Source organism: Otolemur garnettii, unplaced genomic scaffold (genome assembly GCF_000181295.1).
Source record: "Otolemur garnettii isolate 467f Iridium unplaced genomic scaffold, OtoGar3 scaffold00076, whole genome shotgun sequence".
Classification (NCBI taxonomy): Eukaryota; Metazoa; Chordata; class Mammalia; order Primates; family Galagidae; genus Otolemur; species Otolemur garnettii.
The window spans coordinates 230960-238981 of record NW_003852471.1 but is presented as its reverse complement, the minus strand read 5'-3'; the positions used below and the strand labels follow the sequence as shown (position 1 = coordinate 238981).

Below are 8022 nucleotides of genomic sequence, written 5' to 3'. Positions count from 1 at the left end.
TCTGCCCACAAGGCCTTTCCCCTCATTTCTTTGACTGGTTTACTTGCACCAGTTCAAGATTCAGCAAAATGGCCACACGTTTTAGAAAGACTTCAGTGACTTGTCTCCCGGCCAGCCGAGGCTGGGCTGTCACTTCTTTCAGTTTCCAGTGTCCCCCATTCCGGTCCCTCAGCACTCACCTGCACTCCATTGTTATAGTCAATTACTTCTCTGTCTTTATCTATCAGACTGTGAAATGCCCCTAAGAAAGGGCTCTGTGTTTTCCACCGTTGTTTATTATATTATATCCTGACCCCATGACTCCACTATCAGTTATTGGAATCCTGTTGGAAAAAAAATCCCAGAGAATTTCAATTCTGCATCACGCATCATGGAGTTATGAGGCAGGAAAAAAAAAATCTAATGAGTTTCTGGCTCAGAAATGCATTTTGGGATTTTCCTTTTATGCTTCTCGAAAGAGTTTTAGAATATGTGTCCAGTTGGTTGTGAACAACCCTAATTAAGTCAGGGATCACATAAGTGGGAATAGATTTGTAAAGATTGAAAATAAATAGAGTCAATGTAGAACTCATTTTCAACCTTCCAGCTGGGTGATTCTCTGCAAAGTCCATAAAAGCAAGGCTCAGTTTTTCATTACTATCCTGATAGTTGACATGCGGGTCGTGGAATATCTGGTTGGTCTTCCTCCAGGCACACGAACATGCACTGTGATGCTGACAGGGGGTTGGACCCATGAAGTGTGAGCTTCTATTCGTTTTATTTACTAGCAATTTTCTGACTCTTCTCCTTGAAGTTCAGGCCTATTCATCTCCATCCTCCTACTTCTCCAGGCATAGGAATGTGGTAGGGTGTGTTCGGCAGTGGTTTACAGTCCCACATAATTGGTCTGATCTCTCAGAGAATGTGTTTTTCTGAGATTGTGTCTGCAGAAGGAACATTGAATCCACATGTGTTGTTTTCTCTCACTGCCACTGACATCCAGCAGTCAACATCTGGTCTGGTTTTAGTTTTTAAAAAATTTTTCTTTCTTTTTGTTTGAATGTGGCTTTTCTACTTTTCTAAATGTACCCCAGATGCAAGATTGTCTAAATGCTGACCTTTTTTCCAGAGCTTTATTTTGTGATGTTGATGGGTCAATGATCATCACTTTCCTCTGTAAAATGAAGGATGATAATCCTTATTTATATATGTTCTCTTACTCATTTCTAAATATGAGTTGGTTGTTCAAAACAAAATGATTTAAATTTTAATTTTGTGCTTTTCCAGTTGAAGGGGTATTTTTAAAAAATAATTGAAAAAAATCTGGCTTAATGTATCAGAACAATAATATTTTCTTCTTCTTGGTTCAGAATGAATTGGCCTGATTTTACAAAGGTCAAGGGATTTATTTTTTCAATGTGAAGTTCATTCATGTTCTTAATCTTGGTTTGGAAAATGTAATATTATGTGCCGAGTAGAGGTTGGGAACTAACCAAACTCCTTTGAGTTTTAATAAGAAGAAATAAAGATTCATATTAAGACTTGCCTTGGAGTGACTCAGATGCAACAGCGATCATCTTCCAAAATAAAATGACCCTGTGTTTTGGAAAAAAAAAAAATATATAATTAGAGGTTTTGACTAGCCAAGTTTCAATTCAAAAAGAAACAAAAGTTACTGTTTAACCTTAACCCAAGAGAACTTCTTGAAGCTCAGCCAGTTTTATTTCATAACTGGAATGAAGCAAGACCACCCTGAAAAAACAGATGATAATTTGTCCCTTTAAAAAAAGATTCAGCAAACAAATATTGATTTCCAGGGGGAAAGCTGAAGCCACAGGCGTCCACACCCAATAATTAGCTAATCCACTCTAAACGCCATAGATGAATGGGAAAAATTACAAGAAGAAACCACAACTTTAGTCCACAATTTGACAGGTATATGAAGGACTATGATAAAATTTTACTTGCCAACCACTTGGATTGCCAAATAATTTCCTTTTTTAGTTTTAAATATTCCACAGATTTTTAATTAAAATTTGGTAATACGGAGAGCTGTTTCAATATTCTATCCTTCGTGTTCTGATTCACCTCTCCTCATGACTAAGTGATTGAGAAAGTGCAGTCATTTTCACTCAAATGTTATTTGAAGCTGTTTATCTTCTTTGCCCCCCAAATTAGCATAAATACTGCTGATGATTCACACTGTTTTTCTCAACATTTCCTTTTAGAAACATTTAGCCTGAGAAGGAAGAAGGGAAGGTATAAGGTGATCTATAACTTGCTCATATTTCAAATGGATGTGTAATCTTTTCAAAGATTCTAATATTAATATGACATTCGTTATCCCTATACGCCACCATATTTTAGGATTTTCTTCTAAGAAGGAGATTTAAATACACAGTGTTAGAAAATCGGTGTTGATATGCAGGCTCTTAGACACAAAATAGGAGTTGGTAGATACTGACTGATTGCTCCAATCCATCAATATGAAGAAAATAATGTAATCGTGAAATCTGTTTTGAGAATAAAAATGAGAGTTTTTCTCAGAAAATTAAAAGAATACTTTCAAAGATGTATTTACAAAATACTTGATTGTCCAGAATTCAGCTCCATAAATACCATAGACTGATGAACATTATCCCCCATTACTCCCTAAGAACCTCTCAATAGCTGGTTATAGTTTGAAGGATTGAATGGCAAATCTTTTTTTTTTTTTTTTTAACTGATGTTTATTTTCCTCCAACTTTATTTCCATCTTGTTTAAGACCTTGTGGAAGAACAGCTGCAGACCACTCAGGGAGGTTCCTGCCCATTCAGTGGCCTGAGCAGTGGGAGCTGCAGACCAGTCTCTGTGGCAGACTGAGAGCTCCAGTCCTCAGTGGGGACCTGCTGGGTAGGCACAGAGGGCACCTGCAGCCTGCTGACCAGTCTGCAACCTAGGGCTGAGCAGCAGTGAACTCAGGAGCTGGAGCAGTCCATTCCCCCTGAAATTCCTGCTTGGTCACAGCTTTCTCAGCAGCAGCCTGCTCTTCCTTTTCAATCTCTGCAGGATCTCTGTGAAAGTCGAGATCAGGCATGACCTCCCTTGGGTGTTCCTGGGAGGTGGTGTCACACATGTGGAAAACTTCTTGAGCCAGCATCCACATTAGACCTACCAAGTGAGCTCCCTTGTTGCTGTGTGGGACAGTGATGTCCACATAACGCAGAGAGAATCTGTGTGGCACAGATCAGCGGGAGGCAGGTTAACATATGACACCTCTGTGAGAGGCTGGTGGTCAGTCCTGGGATCTGTAACTACCAGCAGATGAGCTCCCGGAAGGCTGCCTGGGTCTGGTTAGTGAAGGTTCCGGGAGTGGAGTGGCCAGCAATAGGAGTGGCTCCAGTGGCAGCAGCCAACTTCGGCATAGCTTGCTGGCCAGTATCCTGGAGGATATGACACCGACATTGGCAGGGTTCTCAATGACAACAATGGCCCCAGCTGCCAAGAGAGGTTTTTCCCAGGTGCTCTTCAGATTCACGATATAGATGCCATCATTTTCCTTTTGTAGATGTCCTGTTCCATTTGGAAGCCAAGGTTGGTACCACCAAAGGAATTTGAGGACATCGTCTTCCTTCCTTTGCAGGACATCAAGGGCTCTGGACACTGTGAAAATTTCCCTTTAAGTTATGGTGGGAATCCAGAACAATGCCGTAGGGGTCGTCCCTGCGCAGCGCGGAAAAGAACTGGCAAGTCTTGTCACTACAGGCTGACTTTGTTTTCCTTACTTTGTTTTACCCACAAAAAGCTGCCCTTTGAAGCAAATTTACTCAAGGTTTAGGAGAGTGGAAAAATGAGTTCAGTCTTCCAAATCATGTTCTCTCCATGGGAATAGAGAGTCACAAGATTCTTGTTTTAAGGAAACTCAGAGGACTTCTATACTAAACAGTAAAAGATGAATAGAGATAAGAAGATCTAGGCAAGGTAAAAATATTATGTCATAATCAGGCTCACTGTTATCTTAAAGAAATTATTTTATCTCATCTTCAGAGTGCCTTAGAATGGGGGGTGGGGGGGAAATCAGATTATAGGAAGTAGCCAGCCAGTTAGGCAATAGAAAAAATAAAAGCCTGTTAGATGATGCCAGTGGTGTCGTGAAAATTACAATAGTAATAATCTTAATGATGCAGAAACAAATACAGTTCTGGGTTACCAAGTGCCCTTGTATTCTCTTTGCTTTACTAGAAGAGACTTTCACCAGTGCATGCAGAGAGTTACCCCAGTCGTCTTCCAGCACATGATCTCTCAAAAACAGAAATGTTTCACCCTCTGAGATGGATTTTAAATGTTTTCCCTTTCTGGAGCAGAGCATGACTAAAACAAAAAAAAAAAATAGCCTTGGTTTTCTTTCTTCTTTGTCTGCACAGACGTGCTTTCAACCTCATGATCACTGCTTTCAATTGAGATCTGATTGACAAGGCCACAGGCTAAGCCACCCACTCTCCTCCTTCGATACTGTCATATTCGAGTTAGAGAACATCACACCAAGGGGAGACCTGGATCATTCTGTCCAATTCCCTCATTTGTAAGATGATGATGCAGGATCAGAGGGCTGAAGGCATCTGTGCAGGGTAGCCCACTAGGCAGTGGTAGCCTTGGTTTAGACTGGGGGAGGGGCTCTGGGTTACGCATTCATTGGATTGTGCAGCTTCTTCTGTTCTGTATTACTTTGACTGTTATTATGCAGGTTTTGTTTATAAGTGGCCATTTTTTTCCTTTCCTAAGTGAATAATATAAACATGATTTGTTAGGCTGGTATAATTGATGGTGATGGCTGCCTGTTACACATACTTCCTTCCTTTTTTGGGCAAGAAATACATAAGGAGTTAACTGTTACTCTTAATGCCCACAAAAGTAAGAAATGACATCTGCTTTTTCAGCTTTTGTAGCAGCTGGGATAAAGGCACGTAAATTGTCATTGCCAGTCAGACACTCCCAGCCAGGAAATTTATTCTGGAATGTAAGTGATGCAAAGATGCATGTTGCAGAGATAATGGTCCCAGAGTCAGCATCAGTGGCAGTGGCAATGACAGGAAGTGTCTAGGTAGCCATAATGTCCATCCCAGTGTTTCCTGGGGAATTATTTTGACCGTGTTCCTAGGTCTCAGCCTTTCCTGGTTCCTGCCTGTTTTCTGAGCTTAATATTCTAGGTTTTCTGGAAATTCTGTGAGTATCCACTACACTTTGTGTATTTCTTTTGCAATAAACTCATCCAGATTTAGTTTTTGTTTATTTCAATAAAAAATCCTAATAGTAGTTATATTGTTTAAATAGAGACAACAGGCTTAGCTTGCTGGGTCTGGCAAACTCAATGAATATGCTTGGGTTATTGTATATTTCACTATCAATATGCATATTCAGGGTCCACTTAATTCCTCACCTGTCATTAAGTCCTGGTTACACTCATTCTAGCCTCTTCAGAATTTCCCCTACACAGTCAGCAACATGGGAGAGTAAAATATCTTTCCATCTTCCTCTATCTATTTTGTTTTCTTTTTTAAGGGAGTAGGCTCAGTTCATTCTCATTTATGTGAAGTTTCCAAAGGCTTTGCTATAAAACTTTATTCATCATTGTAAAGACCTAAAGAATTTATAGAACCTTTGTTGTATTCATCTATTTTCTCCCAGCATGCAAAGTACCAGGAGTCTAAGAACGTAGATCCCAGTCCTTGTTCTCTTCTTAGTTAATTTGTCACCTTAGTACATCACTGCATCTTTCTGGGCATCAGTTTTTCACATATAAAATGAAGGAAAGGAAACCTGAGGAGGGTGAGCTTTTTCTTTGCTTCACAAAGTCAGAGACTATAAGAAAATGTTATAATATGGCCAGACATGGTGACTCATGCTTATAATCCCAACAATCTTAGAGGCTGAAGCAGGATGGGCCCTTCAGCTCAGGCAGGAGTTGGAGACCAGCTAAAGCAAGAGCAAGACCCCATCTCTACTCAAAATAGAAAAGTTAGCTGGGTGTCATGAAGGATGCCTGTAGTCCTAGCTACTTGGGAGGCTGAGACAGGAGGACCACTTGGACCCAAGAGTTTGAGGTTGCTGTGAGGTAGGCTGATGCCATGACACTCTACCCAGGGTGAGAGAGTAAGATTCTGTCTTAAAAAAATGAAACAAAAAGGAAAAAAGAAAGGGGGGAAGGAAGGAACTCAGGAAGGAATGAAGGAACAAAGGAAGGAAGGAAAGGAAGAAAGTTATAACACGGGAAATTTTGCTCTGGTCTCTTATCCTCAACCCACCAAAATAAGAATCATTATTCATCTGTCAATAAAATAGAAGGAGAAAGACTGGGTGATAAAAAATGGAAAGGGGAAAAAGGGATTCTTTGTTTTATTTTGATAGAAACTCATAAAATACAACATGAAGCTTTGCATAATCAATTAGTCTTAATCATTGCCTAAGAAACATAAATATGGAGTTACAAATTTTTAAAGAATTCCATTCATTAAAATAAAGGCAGGAGCTGGGCGTAGGTAGAGTGATATTTTTATAAGGCACTAAACTTGTAATTTTCCAACATCTGTAGGAAGTTAAAAAACAATCACTATGATCATTTCAATTACTCTGAAGTTAGCAATAGATGAGTAATATTTAGGTGGTTTATGGGTCCTACAAACTCATCAACTAGATTTTCAAAAGTGTTTGCAGTAAGGACCACACCTCTTTTTTTCTGGGCATGGAAAAATCATGTAAAACAGACTCGATGAAGCCAGTATTGTAAGTAACAGACCCATAGTTTATTTTTAGAGACTGGGTTACCATTAGTACATATTTGGACACTTTTTAGTCTGACTCAAACTCACAAGAAAACATTTTTCTCATCATTTATAGAGCAAATTCTCTGTCTCCACCCTACCCAGAATATAAAATAATTTTAATAATAGGGGAAGACTTAATAAACGTATTGATGGGTGCTTTCTGTTTTAACATGAGTAATTTACTCAAAGCAGTTATCTGGTTAATGGGGTCTTAAATTGTCAGGAATTCACAGATAGGCTCTGCCCTGACTTCAGCATTAGACGATGGCAGACACTGCTTTTTTTCAGTTTACTTTGGACACCTTTTCTACTTATTCAAATGTCCCCTTGGAGAGAATGGGTCACGAACTTCCAGCTGTCCCTCTCTTCTCCAAGGGGCTGATATGCCTTCATGAGGTTCATGATTTTTCTCTTTGTTGGAAGATGATACAGTTCTAACAAAGAACAGCTGGAAAACAGCTATACTTAAGACATTTAGGCTTGAGAGTATTAGGAAGAGGCAGCTTAATGCCTTGTTACCCTTGAGCATTTTCAGAGTGAGGTACTTTTCATTTCTAATGAAAACCATGAGAAACACTGAGTGAGGGGCAGCCTTCCATGTAATAAAGACAGTATACATTTGGGTAGCCTTTATCCCTAGCAGTTTCTACCCTTAGAGCCTAGCTTTTCAAGTATCTTTAGTAGGGAAAAATGATTTTCATTCAACTTTTCAAACTAAATCATAAAATGGCCCTGTCCCTGAGATGTGGGATGCATTGGCTTAAATTCACATTATGGTAGACATAACTGATATCCTATTATTTTCTGAAGGAGAATTAGGATGAGAAGAGAATGGATAAAGCAAAAAAGAACATTAAAAAAGAGTTTTAAAAATTCTTGAGACTTGAGCAGGAAGCGTGAATCATCCACAAAGACACAAGGGGCAAGAAGGTATTTAGTAGAGAGATATGAGCTGGGTTCTTGTTTACCCACTTGGCCTGCAGAAGCCACAGTAACTTTTGTTTTACTGGGGGCTCCTTGGTCAGGCCTAGCTTGACATCTAAAGAGTCCATCAGGTAAATCCTGGCTGTAAGAATGTCAATAGGACTTTTTGTTTATTGCCTGACTTTACTTCTGGTATGTGAATTCCTTGGGGGAAGGGTATATGTCAGCTTTATCATCACTGGATTGCTAGTACTGGAAAAGTACCTGGTATGGGTGAGGACTTCGTAATTTGTGTGTGTGTGTGTGTGTGTGTGTGTG

General features: G+C 39.6%; 1 pseudogene; it reads right to left on the bottom strand.

The window, feature by feature from the left end:
• LOC100952428 overlaps positions 1 to 8022 on the bottom strand; it is a 9097-nt pseudogene that overhangs the window by 239 nt on the left and 836 nt on the right.